The sequence below is a fragment of the Camellia sinensis genome, chromosome 6 (assembly GCF_055761805.1).
Source record: "Camellia sinensis isolate YWXY chromosome 6, ASM5576180v1, whole genome shotgun sequence".
NCBI classification, from domain to species: Eukaryota; Viridiplantae; Streptophyta; class Magnoliopsida; order Ericales; family Theaceae; genus Camellia; species Camellia sinensis.
The window spans coordinates 190287226-190301119 of record NC_138966.1 but is presented as its reverse complement, the minus strand read 5'-3'; the positions used below and the strand labels follow the sequence as shown (position 1 = coordinate 190301119).

Here is a 13894-nt window from a genome sequence, read left to right as displayed (position 1 = left end):
CAGGACCACATCGAGAAAGAGAATGCGACGTGGTAAATTAGCCCGTCGGATGCTCGTACGGTTGTCATCCTCCTGACGCCCCTCATAAAACTCAGTCACCAGTTCCGAGATGGTGAGTTCCCGAGTGAATACCGGGAACTGTTCTGCAGTGATAGGGCCCATGGAGCAGTGGAGGAGCTCGGCAATTGAAGCTGGAGTGACCACTAATTCCACTCCGTCAACAAGGGAGCAAAGAGCTCCCGGGGACCTTGTCGCTGACGTACATATGCTGATAGAAGAGTCGCGCAATACGCGGGTATGCCGGCTCAGTAACAGTGCAGATGCCCAGGAGGCCCCGGTCTTCGAGTTGTTGAATACTCCACGCAGTGGTTTGATGGCGATGAAAGAAGTCCACATCAAAGGACATATCACATGCCACTGGTTTGGTGGCCCAAGCATCGATTGGCATATCCCTTAATGCAATGTTGTCATTGCGAGGTCGTTTGGGTGCTCGGCGGGATAATGAAGCCATATCTGCACAAAATAGTTCAACCAACACAACCAAAAATGTGGAACCATTATATTAACACTCTTCAGTTATAGCATGTATGCATAAATTATTCAAAACCGCATCATCCTCACACCATCGAATTGATTGGTATTTATTTATTTACAAACTCACAGTGGAACTACAAATATGAAATAAATAAGAAAAGAAAATAAAATTAAACAATCTAAGTTAACAGCGCCAATTGTTTTTTTTTTTAAGATAAAAACGAAAATAATTAAATAAATGAATAAAAATGACATTAAATTAAATTAACTAAACTATAAAATAAATAAACTAAACTAAACTATAAAATAACTAAATTACAAAAGAGACTAAAGTATAGAATAAAATAACCTAAACAAAACATATATATTTTTTATTAATAGAAGAAAAGAAAATGAAATAAAATGAAATAAAAATTCAGAAAATAAAATAAAATAAAATAAAAACTAAACTACTTAGGTAGCGTTTGGTAACGTTTACGTTTTTGGTTTATGTTTACAAAAAAATTTAAAACTGATTTTTGTTTATTTTTAGAAAAACATAAATTACAAATGCGTTTGGTTTGAACAAAATGTTTAAACAACCCATAAAAACATAAAATAAAAAATATGTTTATTCATGCCTAAAAAATGTGTTTCTTCAAGCCTAAAAACAATTGAAATATCTCCCATCATTGATAAGTCGTGGATAAGCATTACAAATTCATTACAACATAAATGGTTTGGTCATTCATCCAAACAATTTCATTCATTATCATCATCATTTGACATCTCAATATCAGATTCATACATAACATCCATGCTCCACGCGTAATACTTGTGTGCATCATCCATTAACCCATCTTCGGCACGCTCATTTGCGGTCTTCATTAGTGAGGACCTTTGCAAACGTTGGGTCATGCGATTAACTTCGTCGCGGATACGATGCAATGCCCTTTGCAACAACTGTGGAGTGTCAGTTGGCATACGCATGGCTAACCGGCGAGGAAATTTAATATTAACTTCACGACATAACTCAACGAGAACGTTTGCTCGAGTTATGCGAAATTTCCACTCAGCTCTCATGGTATTGACGGTGCCACATGAGTAACGCAAATTTGGATTTAATGGGTATTGAAATTCATCTCCATCCGCAACCCAACAGCGACCCATTGCTGAATATAGATCAACCACCGTATATTTCATGATGATATCGCTCGAAATAGCTGTAAAACTTTTGTTGTGGTATCATGCGATATTTATACCATATATACACATGGTAGCTGTATGTATGAAATTATTGTAAACAACTATGACAACTATGCATCAGAGTTGTCACGTCAACTTTGATGACCTGAACAACTATGCATCAACTTGATAGGAGTTATCACTTCGACTTTTATGAATTGCATAATTTATTGTTATTTGAAAACAAAAAGTAACAAATTTGTGAAAAAATATTTCAAGAAATTAATAAATACATGAAAATACAAAAAATGTACTGAATGCTTGTATTTTTTTTTTTTTATATTTTTGGTATTTAGTGAATTTTTAAAAGATTTTGTTTAGAATTTTTTTACTTTTTAAGTGTATTTATGTTAGGTGTGTCTAAAAAGTAAAAAAAATTGCTTAACATATTAAAAAAATTCAATAAAAGAAAAACACGAAAATTAAGAAAGTAGAATTTTCTGGAAAATATTTTCTGAAAAATAAAAACAAGCAAGCTAATCAACCGACTAAACGTCTGAATTAGTCAAATTTCTCTGCTTGAAATTTTTTTGAAAAAATAAATGTGAAATTGTAATTTAAAAATGCAAAACAAACACCACGGCCGTAAAATTGGGTAAAAATGTAATTGACAAATATAACTGAACACAGCCTGAATTTTGACTACAACATTGCATTGAAATATACTTATAATTTTAAGTACTAAAATATTTTAATTTATTATAATATTTTGTCTCAACCAATTTATGAGCATTCCCTGTTGGATCACATGCATGCCACTGACCTTATACAGTGCATTCGGCTGGCAGGACTCGACTTTTGTCAAGTCATGAACGAATCAAAGGCCTGTAGCATCAGCTGTTGTGCCGCAGATGGTGTCAGCCTGGCTACTGTAAAAATGTAACTTTACCTTCTTTCAAATGGAAGTTGAAAATTAAGAGGTTGTTTGGGATGATCAAAATAAGTGTATTTTTTCCTCACATTACAATATTTTTCTACAATATATTTTTCTACCCATTGTTCAAACCACTTTTTCTACAATATTTTTTACTTTTATGTATTTCTTAATTTATTATTTTTTAGCAAATTTTTTTACTTTTTACGTGTACTGTAATGGTTATTAATTTATTGTTATTTTGTTCTGACACCCCCTCAAAATTTGTATGAATTGCATAATTCCAATGGGCACAGTACGTAGGTATGTGACTTTGTGCAGTGATGCAGTGATGTATCTGACTTGGTGCAGTGATACGGTGATGCATGTGACTTTATGCAGTGATGCAGTGATGCATGTCACTTTATGCAGTGATGGAGTAATGCATGTGACTTTCTGACTTTGCCATGCTTCCTCACATTACGTGATGCATGTGACTTTCTGCAGCGCAACTTACATGCTTTGTTTTTTCTTCACATTTCAGAATTCATCTAAGTCACATTAAAACGACTGTGAAAAGAAGCAGAAAATGCTATTATGTTGGTGAAAAAAACATGATGGACGGTTGTGTAATATCAATGAAAATGGGATGACTGTGAAGTTCATTAAGTGAAAATAAGATAAAATATAGGCTGCAAAGTTCCAATCGTGTTTACATATCAGGTGACCATTTTATTATTTTGGAAAAAAAAAACAACGATTGTTTTGTAGGTCGAAGTGAGTTGGACGGTTATGTATTTACTTGCATTTTGTTTCATAGTTGTTTACGAACAATATTACTTTAAAACAAAGAAAATTAAAGTCGGTGTTTCATTTTCAGATTTCAATTAATTTTTTTTTAAAACACCTACACGTATTGAAATCGTCAATTCCAAGTGACTACTTACTGTATTACAAAAGTAAGCATGACAAAATAGTTTCATGTGGCGATGTGACAACTCACTGCATTTTGTTTTATTTGACAACTCACTGCTCGAATATGAAGGGATTGCATTCTGATTCTTTGGCCTACAATTATGATTTTATCTGACAACCATGTCCGTGACTACATCACAGGTACACAAAGTCACGGGTACTCAAAATTACATGAAATGAATAACATAAAATACTATCACGTGTATAACTTTGTCCATAGTGCCCTAGCACGCATTATCGTCACCAGATCATCTCTAGTTAAGCCCCACTATGATGTCTATAAATACCCCAGTATGATGTTTGTTGAAGTCATAACAATAGTAATATACCTACAATTACTATTATTATTAAATTTTTTATTTTATCAACAATGTCTTCAAGAGGTGCAGAAAGTTCACGCCGGCAAAGAAATTCGAAAGTGTGGCTGCTACCTCCATTTACCTATGACTACAAGAGCGAAAAGTACTCGAGTCTGAAGGATTATTATGCTGGTATCCGAGCAGAATGGGTGTTCAGGGTAACGGAGCAAGAAGGATTGTATAATGATCTACGTAACTTTGGGGCACCGGTACCTCATCGGCGTTCATTGACCATGGCTAGACGAAATGTGAGTGACTATGAAAAAGCAGTTAGCAGAATTAAGAAGGAGAACAACAGAATGTTGATGCGGAGATGTCGATATTTCATGCTTCAATTAGCCACCGAAATGGCAGAAGCAAACAACAGAGATTTGACAGTGATTGAGCGAAATAATGTCTTCAACAATGAAAAATATCTCTCTGACTACTACATGTCAGATGAGGAATAAGAAATCAAACACTGTTATCTTTCATATATGTTTGTATGTACGTTGTGTCGTATGTTCGTTACTGGAGTGTAAGGCAATGTTGTTGTTCATCTTACGTACGGATCTATTTCAAGTATTTGTTTTATGAACCTGAAGTTTATGACATAACTACATTTATAGTAATTTACAGTTATTAGTTCATGACTTTCTTTATTGAATTGCAATGAGTTAATGAATGTTCTGGATTAATGAATAGATTAATGTGCGGATCAATTATGTGAATAATTAAAACACATAAAACAGAACAGGTAGCTCGGTGAAAAGCTTCCCCTAACTGCGCCTCATTAAATAGGGATCCTCTACGTAAAGAATTTCAATCTCCATCAGGAAAGAAGAAAGAGTCACCTTCCAATTCTTGTAAGTCCAATACAAATGATGACTCTGGTAAGCAATGGGGGGTTGACAGAAAATTAAACTCGGTGAAACGAACTACCGCCTTCAATAACACATAAAACAAAGGAGGTAGGTCGGTGAAAAGCTTCCCGTAACTGGGCCTCGTCAAAGGCATTTTACTCTATGTAAATAATTTCAATATCTATCAGGAAAGAAGAAAGAGTCGCATTCTAATTCCTGGAAGTCCAATAAAAATGATGACTCTGGTAAGGAATGGGGGGTTGACATAAAACTAAACTTCGGGGGCTGGACAAACAGGCTCAAAACCAAGTGGTTGGTCCAGTTGGGGGACTAATAAAGTTCAGACAAACGAACTACTGCCTTCAATAACGCATAAAACAGAACAGGTAGCTCGGTGAAAAGCTTCCCTTAACTGCGCCTCGTTAAATAGGGATCCTCTACGTAAAGAATTTCAATCTCCATCAGGAAAGAAGAAAGAGTCACCTTCCAATTCTTGTAAGTCCAGTACAAATGATGACTCTGGTAAGGAATAGGGGGTTGACAGAAAATTAAACTCGGTGAAACGAACTACCGCCTTCAATAACACATAAGACAGAGGAGGTAGGTCGGTGAAAAGCTTCCCGTAACTGGGCCTCGTCAAAGGCATTTTACTCTACGTAAATAATTTCAATATCTATCAGGAAAGAAGAAAGAGTCACATTCTAATTCCTGGAAGTCCAGTAAAATGATGACTCTGGTAAGGAATTGGGGGTTGACATAAAACTAAACTTCGGGGGCTGGACAAACAGGCTCAAAACCAAGTGGTTGGTCCAGTTGGGGGACTAATAAAGTTCAGACAAACGAACTACCGCCTTCAATAACGCATAAAACAGAACAGGTAGCTCGGTAAAAAGCTTGCCTTAACTGTGCCTCGTTAAATAGGGATCCTCTACGTAAAGAATTCCAATCTCCATCAGGGAAGAAGAAAGAGTCACCTTCTAATTCTTGTAAGTCCAGTACAAATGATGACTCTGGTAAGGAATGGGGGGTTGACAGAAAACTAAATTTCGGGGGCTGGACAAACAAGCTCAAACCCAAGTGGTTGGTCCAGTTGGGGGACTAAGTTTAAAACCCAATTGGTTTTATTTGATTTGGTTGGGATGAATCACTATTTAGAATTAATTATACCCAAACAGATTGTTTTCTGCACATTTTTGAAGAAATTGACGATTCTCTTAGTATAGAAACTAGAATTGTTATCAGTTCTAATGATGCTGATTTGTTAATTTTCGGATTTATACCCAAAGAGAACAACACTTCCGACATTCCTGTGTAATACCAGTTTTCGAGACAGATTTGAATGGACCACTTTTCTGGACAGATTTGAATGCACCATGATATTCATAAACATTGTTGGCCAAGTACTCCTACGTAACCCACGTTTCACTCACAAGATTCATCATTCTTTTAAAGTTGATTTCAAAAGTTGAGATTGTAAATGTTTCCCAAAATATTACAAATCGAATATTCAAAAGTTGATTTTAAAATAATTCCAAATGACAATAGAAATTCAAATAGTCATACTTTTCCTGTTGATAGAAATAGTAGGTCGTAACAACGAATGATGCATAGCTAAGTGAAACACAACATTGCCTACATAAGCTTCATTTTTTAAAACATTGAGTAGTCAAATCGTGGAGAGACTTGTCATTGCGAAGTCATGTGACCTGGTGCATAGGCTTTGGTTTTCTCGATATTTTGCTCGATTATTTGATACACAGTGACAACTCATCTCTTATTGATATATGTGGGATTCTCAATTCAGAAAGTCACATGGCAACAGTGAATTCACTGATTTACCTTACAGTGAGCATGCCCTTATTTTGTCCGTATATGCAGATGGATTGTCAAGTCATGTGACTTGGTGCACAGGCTTTGGTCAAGTTGATGTTTTTCTCGATTTTTTAATTACTGTGACAACTCATCTCTTATTGATATATGTGGGATTCTCAATTCATAATGTCACATGGCAACAGTGAATTCACTGATTTACCTTACAGTCAGCATGCCTTTATTTTGTCCGTATATGCAGATGGGTTGTCAAGTCACGTGACTTCGTATACAGTATTTGCTTTTCTCTGTTTTTTCAGTCTAGTGACACTCATACCTTGTTCATATATGTGGGATTGTAATGCAGAGGCATCTTTCTAAAGCCGTTCATAATCAACTATATAAACGGCTAAAGGTGAAGACACAACCTTACAACTCATTTCGCTCTACGAAATTGTCATTTATTTGTTTTAAAAAATTAGCATGGCTACATGGTTCATGGGAGGGAGTGGGAATCACAGAGGTGGTAGGAACTTGCAAAGGGGTGACAGTTCACGACGAGGAGGGGGAAGGGGAAGTGGCAATGCTGAAGATGAAACACCATTTCCTTTGTTAGATGCCTCTTGTGCTTATCATGATAGGTTTGGGAAGCGACATTTTGTCATGCCCAAATACTATCGAGATCCATGTGGTTTGGTGGAGGATCCATCAGATAATCAAATAGGATATGGTTTAGCAAATGCTAGACTTCTGAAGTGGCCTGCACTATTTATAGAGCGCGTGCAAATGGAAAGATTATGTCGGGAAAATCGACTGAATGTGTCAAAAGCACGTTCTATTGAGATCCAAAAGGAAGATCCTGATAATGTTGATCGACTATGTGAAAGACTACAACGTGAGATTTCTCAAATGCGCCGTAGGTTAGCCCGCGATATGCAGCTATGCATAGTTAAGAAGGATGCCCAGAAGAACAGAACAGAACAGAACCAAATGTTGCGGCTATCAACGGTATCATGGAGGATCCTGAGCTTGTCTCTGATGCTGAGCTTTCGGATTATTCAGACTCTGAGCCACCTGCCGATTTAAGCGCGAATTAGGTGTTAATGTCTACACTTCGGCAATATTAGGTCATGCATTAATATGTAATGTTTGTGTTAGAGTAAGTATAATTGTTATGTTATGTTTATGTTTATATTTATGTTTATGTATTGTGTCTGTCAAATGTTGCGGCTATTAATATGCAATATTAGGTCATGAATTATGTGTTTGTCTGTCTAACTATTATGTTTATGTATTGTGTGTTCAGTTCAGGATGTCCAGGATGTATGTAATATGTGTTCAGTTCATGGTGTCCAGAATGTATTTTTGTGGGAGAATTATGTCTGTACTACCTATGTAACTGAAAACTATTACATTTGCAACTTCAGTTATGTTGTTTTCATGCTTGTATGAGTATTTAGTAAATTAGTGACTTTGTATATTATGTATTAAGATTTATTACAAAAATGTTGACAAAATTTATTTTAGGAGCTCTCGCTGTGGCCTTTTTCTTCTTGGCCTACTCCACGGTGGTCTTCGCGTCTCACCCTTCGTTGTTGCTCGTCGAGCTGCACAGTGTGTGGGTGTGCTTCGGACTGTAGAACATGCATATCACCTTCTAACCCATAACAAAGACGAAACAAAAAAATATTTTTTTTTAATGAAAACGGGTACAAAACGGTTTTACTAAACTGGTTTTCTGAATTACATTCTCACCTTCTAACCCAAAACAAAGACAAAAGGATTAATATATATGTATATTTAAATGAAAACAGCTTTCGTAAAGCCAAAATAAATTTCTGAATAACACCTTCTAACTCAAAACAAAGACAAAAGAAAAAAAAAATTTTACATGAAAAACGACTTTAGTAAAGCAAAAAAAAAAAAAAATATTAATTACATTATCACCTTCTAACCCAAAAAAACACAAAACAATAAACAACAAAAATTTACATGAAAACGGCTTTAGCAAAGACCAAAAAAATTTTTGAATTACATTTTCTAAACCAAAACAAAGACAAAAGAAAAAATAAAAAATTTAATATGAGAACGGCTTCAGTACAGCCAAACAAAATTTATAAATTACATTATCACCGAAACAATGACAACAGAAAAAAAAATATTTACAAAAAAAAATTAAATCTAATTTAAATGAACAGTGAAAGTGTGGTTTCAATCCATACTTACAATAGTGAACAGTGAAACCATGACTTTTGTAAATGAACTTGATTGGCTTAATAATATCTAAATGAATATGATTTTAAAATTATATATATGAAAAATAGTATGTAAAATAAATATATGAAAAGAGGTTTTTCTCATATTATGTAAAATTTTTGAATTACACCTTCTAAACCAAAACAAAAACAAAAACAAAAGAAAAAAAAAATTTAACATGACAATGGCTTTAAAAGCCAATAAAATTTTATGAATCACATTATTCACAATTAAAATCGCTATTTGCAATAGCGTTTTATTCAGAAGTGAACTCGCTATTTGTAATAGCGTTTTCTTTATTAAACCAATCAGAAAATGAAGCGCTATTCAAAATAGCGTTTTATAATTGAGGTCGGAAAAATAGCAAATGAAGCGCTATTCATAATAGTGTTTTATAATTGAGGCTAACATCGCTATTCCGAACAGCGTTTTATTAATTAAACTTGCGATTCAAAATAGCACCTTAACTATTCATCAAATTTTGGCCTCCAAACAGTTAAAGCGCGATTTGTAATAGCGCTTTAGCTTAGTTTGGGAATTCTGTCAAAATTAGGCCTAGTTTGGGAAATATGAGGCAACAGAGGCTTAGTTTGGGAAAAGGCCCGGGAGAACCTTTTGACCTCCGGTTGAAGTACACAAAATTTTACCCATTGGATTTAGGATTGAGTAAAGAATTTGTGAACGTAATCTAATCCAGTCCAGTCTAATTTAGTAGATTTGGATTGATTTTTTGAATCCGTCATTCGGTTTCGAATTGAAAAATTAAAAATCCGTAGTTTACGAATTGGTTCCGGATTGAATCCCACGGTTCCGGATTGGAACCGATCCAGACCGTATACAAATTATCTATATTTTTATTATACACCCTTTTACATAGTATCTTCTCTTATTTCATAAAAAACTAAAATCCAAACCTAAACTCGCATAATATTTTCTTTTATTATACTTTTGTTTTCTTCTTTTTAGTATTAATTTGTAATGGTCTAAATACTTATGGTGTAACCAGTTTTCTTATAGTTATTTAAATTTTAGAACAGTATATTACTATTATGAAAAGACGTGTCGCTATTGTGAAACTAATATGGTGCTATATTTATATTTTTATGAAATTAAAGTGTTATATATATTTTTTTGTTATTTAATTATGTAAATCTGTGGTCTTAAACCGATCTAATCCGTATTTAAATGAATTGGTTCGGATTGGTTCCACGGTTTAAATAGATTAGATTGATTCTAATTTTTCATCAACCAAAGATAACGGATTGGTCATGATTTTATCCAAACCTGATCCAATTCGAACTATGCTCACCCCTAATTGGATTAACCATTGTCTTGCCCTTTTGGTGAAAAGGAAACAACCAAGATATCTGTGTAGTTGTTAGTTTTCTAAAATACTACTAAAATTTAATTTGGTAAAACTAGACATTATAAAAAATAATTTTTAAAATTTTTAAAAATTACTTTTGTATAAATAAGAAAATAATATAAAAAGGATGAATGCTTTGAAATTTTCATTATGTGGTTCATTCATCTATTAAGAATGAAAGTAAATTTTGAGAATTTTAAATACTAGTGTTTATTTCTGTTAAATTAATTTTATTTTTTTAAAAAAATATTTTGAAAACATAACCAAACAGAGTGATTATTTCATTTTAATTTTTTTATTAAATATATTTAATATTAGTCTAGTTGTACAGTTATCATCGATATCTTTTTAATAGTATTAATTCTATAAAAATTGGATTAACATTTAAAAAACTATATATGTTTTATCAAAAAAATAAATAAAAAGTAAAACAAAAAAAAAATGTAGAGAGAGATGTAGGTATACAAGTGTGTGTTGTGTGAAGTGTATGCAAGGTAGAGAGAAAGAAACGTATACATATAAAAACGTGTGCATGAGGCGAGAGTAGTGTGAGTGGTGAGGACAAAATGGTAAATGTAACTCTAAATTTCACCCTTATCATTTGTTGTGTAATTTTAGATAGCGTCCCACCAAATGGTAAATATATTTTTTCTTTTTTTCACTATTTTGTGTAATTTTCCTAATAATAAAGCTTTCATATTTGAAATTGATAAGATTTGACATGTTATGTGGCTATTTTTTTTTCCAGTGAAATTTTTGTTGAATTTGAAAGTATTTCACAAGTCAGACAAGATTACAATAAAAAATTAACAGGTATTGGTGATATGTATGTCTAACAAAAGGAAGAAAATGACTAGATTAAATTTATATCAGAAATTCAAAACTCATAAAATGTTGGCAGCAATTAATTTAGATAAGAGTCTTCTTCTTTTTTTTGGGCCAAAAATAGGAGGTGCATTGAAAATTCCTAATAGCATTAAACTCCTCATTGACTACAAAATAATCTCAAAAACGTATATATACCAAGGTCCATATGGGAGTATATATCTCTTCCCAAGAAAATCTCTCTATATTTTGATTTGAAAATCAAAACGTTTAATCTTATTATCATCCTCAAATGCCATATATATTCATTTGGTGAAACACATCTCAAGTTTCAGCATAATCATGTGGTTTAAGGATCTTCATCTCAAGCTCAAGGTAACTCTCTCTCTCTCAAAATCTATATATACATGTGAGTGTACACACACACTATTTACATGGGTTGGAGAATTAGAAGATTTGATTAATGGAGTTTTAGAATTATGGTGAATTTTTCTAGGTACACCCCAAAAAGCACCTTAAAAGCAAAATTTTAACAACATAACCAATCCAGTTATATATATTATTCAATAATTTAGGAGCAGCAAGCATGAGTTTCTTCAAGCCTGTATTTGATAAAAACATGAGTTTGGTTAAGATAAAAGTGATTGGAAGTGCAAAAAAGCAAAAATTATCCACAGTTTTTATTTTTTTGGATCATGGAGTTGAATAGTCTTTGTATTGAGTGGGCATGCCATCAAGTATGGATCCTCCAGAGTAATTTTTCATCATAAAGTCATGTGTTGTTGTATGATCACTCTAGAAGATCCATGCTGCCATACGATCACCATGAAATTCTCAAAATACCAAATATTTACAGAAGAAAAAGAGAGAAAATCAAAACTTTTCCTAAATTTGTCAAGTATGAGAGTGATTGAAGCAAAATTTCTTGTACAATCCATGTCGACATGATAGCTTGGCTTTCAAGTTCTTTAGAAAAATACAGGATTTTTTTTTTCTCACGAAAATAACCAATTTTCTTACGAAAATTCTTCGATGTTTTTTGCTCTTCCAAGTTTATTTTTCTTGTTTCTTGTTTTTTTTAGATGTTTCCTTCATTGTTTTTCGAAGCCACTTACAATTTATATAACTAGACTGCAGATCACTACAATGTTAATTAATTTTTTATTGGACGGCTCCAAAACATTGTTCATTATGTGATGATATATATTTTTTTTATTTTCTTTTGTTACTTTCTATTTTGTGTGGTAATTTTGTTAATGAATTGGGCAGGCATTTCGAGTGAGAAGATTTTTCAATGGAGATGTGTCAGGTAATGGAAAAAGAGAGACTGAGTTTCGAAAGAGGCCTTCATGGATGGTGCCAGTGTCACACGGTTATGTAGATGATCGCTAATGATGAGCCCCACTTGAAAGTTGTGGTGCAGAGAGAGCAAATTGAAGATCTTGAGTTGTCGTTTTTTGAAGTTTCCAATGCCAAAATTGGAGATGCAGTCACCAAGTACATGCAATCACGTCTGTTTGATAGAAGCCCAAAGAGGCAAGTATATGCTAAAGAAAAAGCTTGGAGATTAAATTTTTTATTAAAAAAAAAAAAAATGTTACAGAAGGTCCTAATTTTTTAAAGGTCCAATAAGATGAGATCCCATTTTGGATATGTAGAATTGCTCATCCACATATATGCAAAAATGTTTGACAGCCTAAGTTGAGGAAGAAGAGCAAAGAAACTCTGACAAAGGCGTATCTGGGCGCAAGAGTGAAGATCAGGGAGGCAGAGAAAGCAGAGGAGACATGGAAAGTGGGCTCAGCATCTGCCATAGTCATCAATGGGGAGAGGCTTGTGATGGCCAACATGGGTGAATACAGAGCTGTTGTGTGCAGAGATGGTGAAGCTCATCCGATCAGTAGGAGGCAACAACAAGGTACCAAAAGACACTGGTTTCTCAGATTCATTCCAGGCATGCAACTCTCTCCCCCACTCCAATTATATCAATTATATATTACGTTTAAAAAAAAAGAAAAAAGAAAAAGAAAATTGAATGAAATAGAATTTTATTTTATTCTGCTTATTAGGTGTCATATGCATGCCTAAAGTGCGCACATCTAAAAGCTCAGAAGTTGTGGTTGGAGAAGAAAGAATAGACTCTGATACAGAGTTTGTAATCTCCTCATTGACTTCAAAACATTTCAAAAATGTATATATAACCAAGATCTATATGGGAGTATATCTCTTCCCAAGAAAATCTCTCTATATTTTGATTTGAAAATCAAAATGTTTAATCTTACTATCATCCTCAAATACCATATTTATTCATTTGGTGAAACATATATATCTCAAGTTTCAGCATAATCATGTGGTTTAAGGGTCTTCATCTCAAGCTCAAGGTAACTCTCTCTCTCTCTCAAAATCTATACATACATGTGAGTGTACACACACACTATTTACATGGGTTGGAGAATCAGAAGATTTGATTAATGGAGTCTCAGAATTATGGTGAATTTTTCTATGTACACCCCAAAAAACACCTTAAATGCAAAATTTTAACAACATAACCAATCCTGTTATATATATATCATTCAATAATTTCGGAGCAGCAAGCATAAGTTTCTTCAAGCCTGTATTTGATAAAAACATGAGTTTGGTTAGGATAAAAGTGATTGGAAGTGCAAAAAAGCAGAAATTATCCACAGGCGTTATTTTTTTTGGATCATGGAGTTTAATAGTCTTTGTTATTGGGTGGGCATGCCATCGAAGTATGGATCCTCCAGAGTAATTTTTTATCATAAAGTGATGTGTTGTATGATCACTCTAGAAGATCCATGCTGCCATACGATCACCATGAAATTCTCAAAAT

General features: G+C 33.6%; 1 pseudogene; it reads left to right on the top strand.

The window, feature by feature from the left end:
- Positions 1–11385: 11385 nt before the first annotated feature.
- LOC145793929 (putative protein phosphatase 2C-like protein 44) lies at positions 11386–13882 on the top strand (annotated as a pseudogene).
- Positions 13883–13894: the final 12 nt, after the last annotated feature.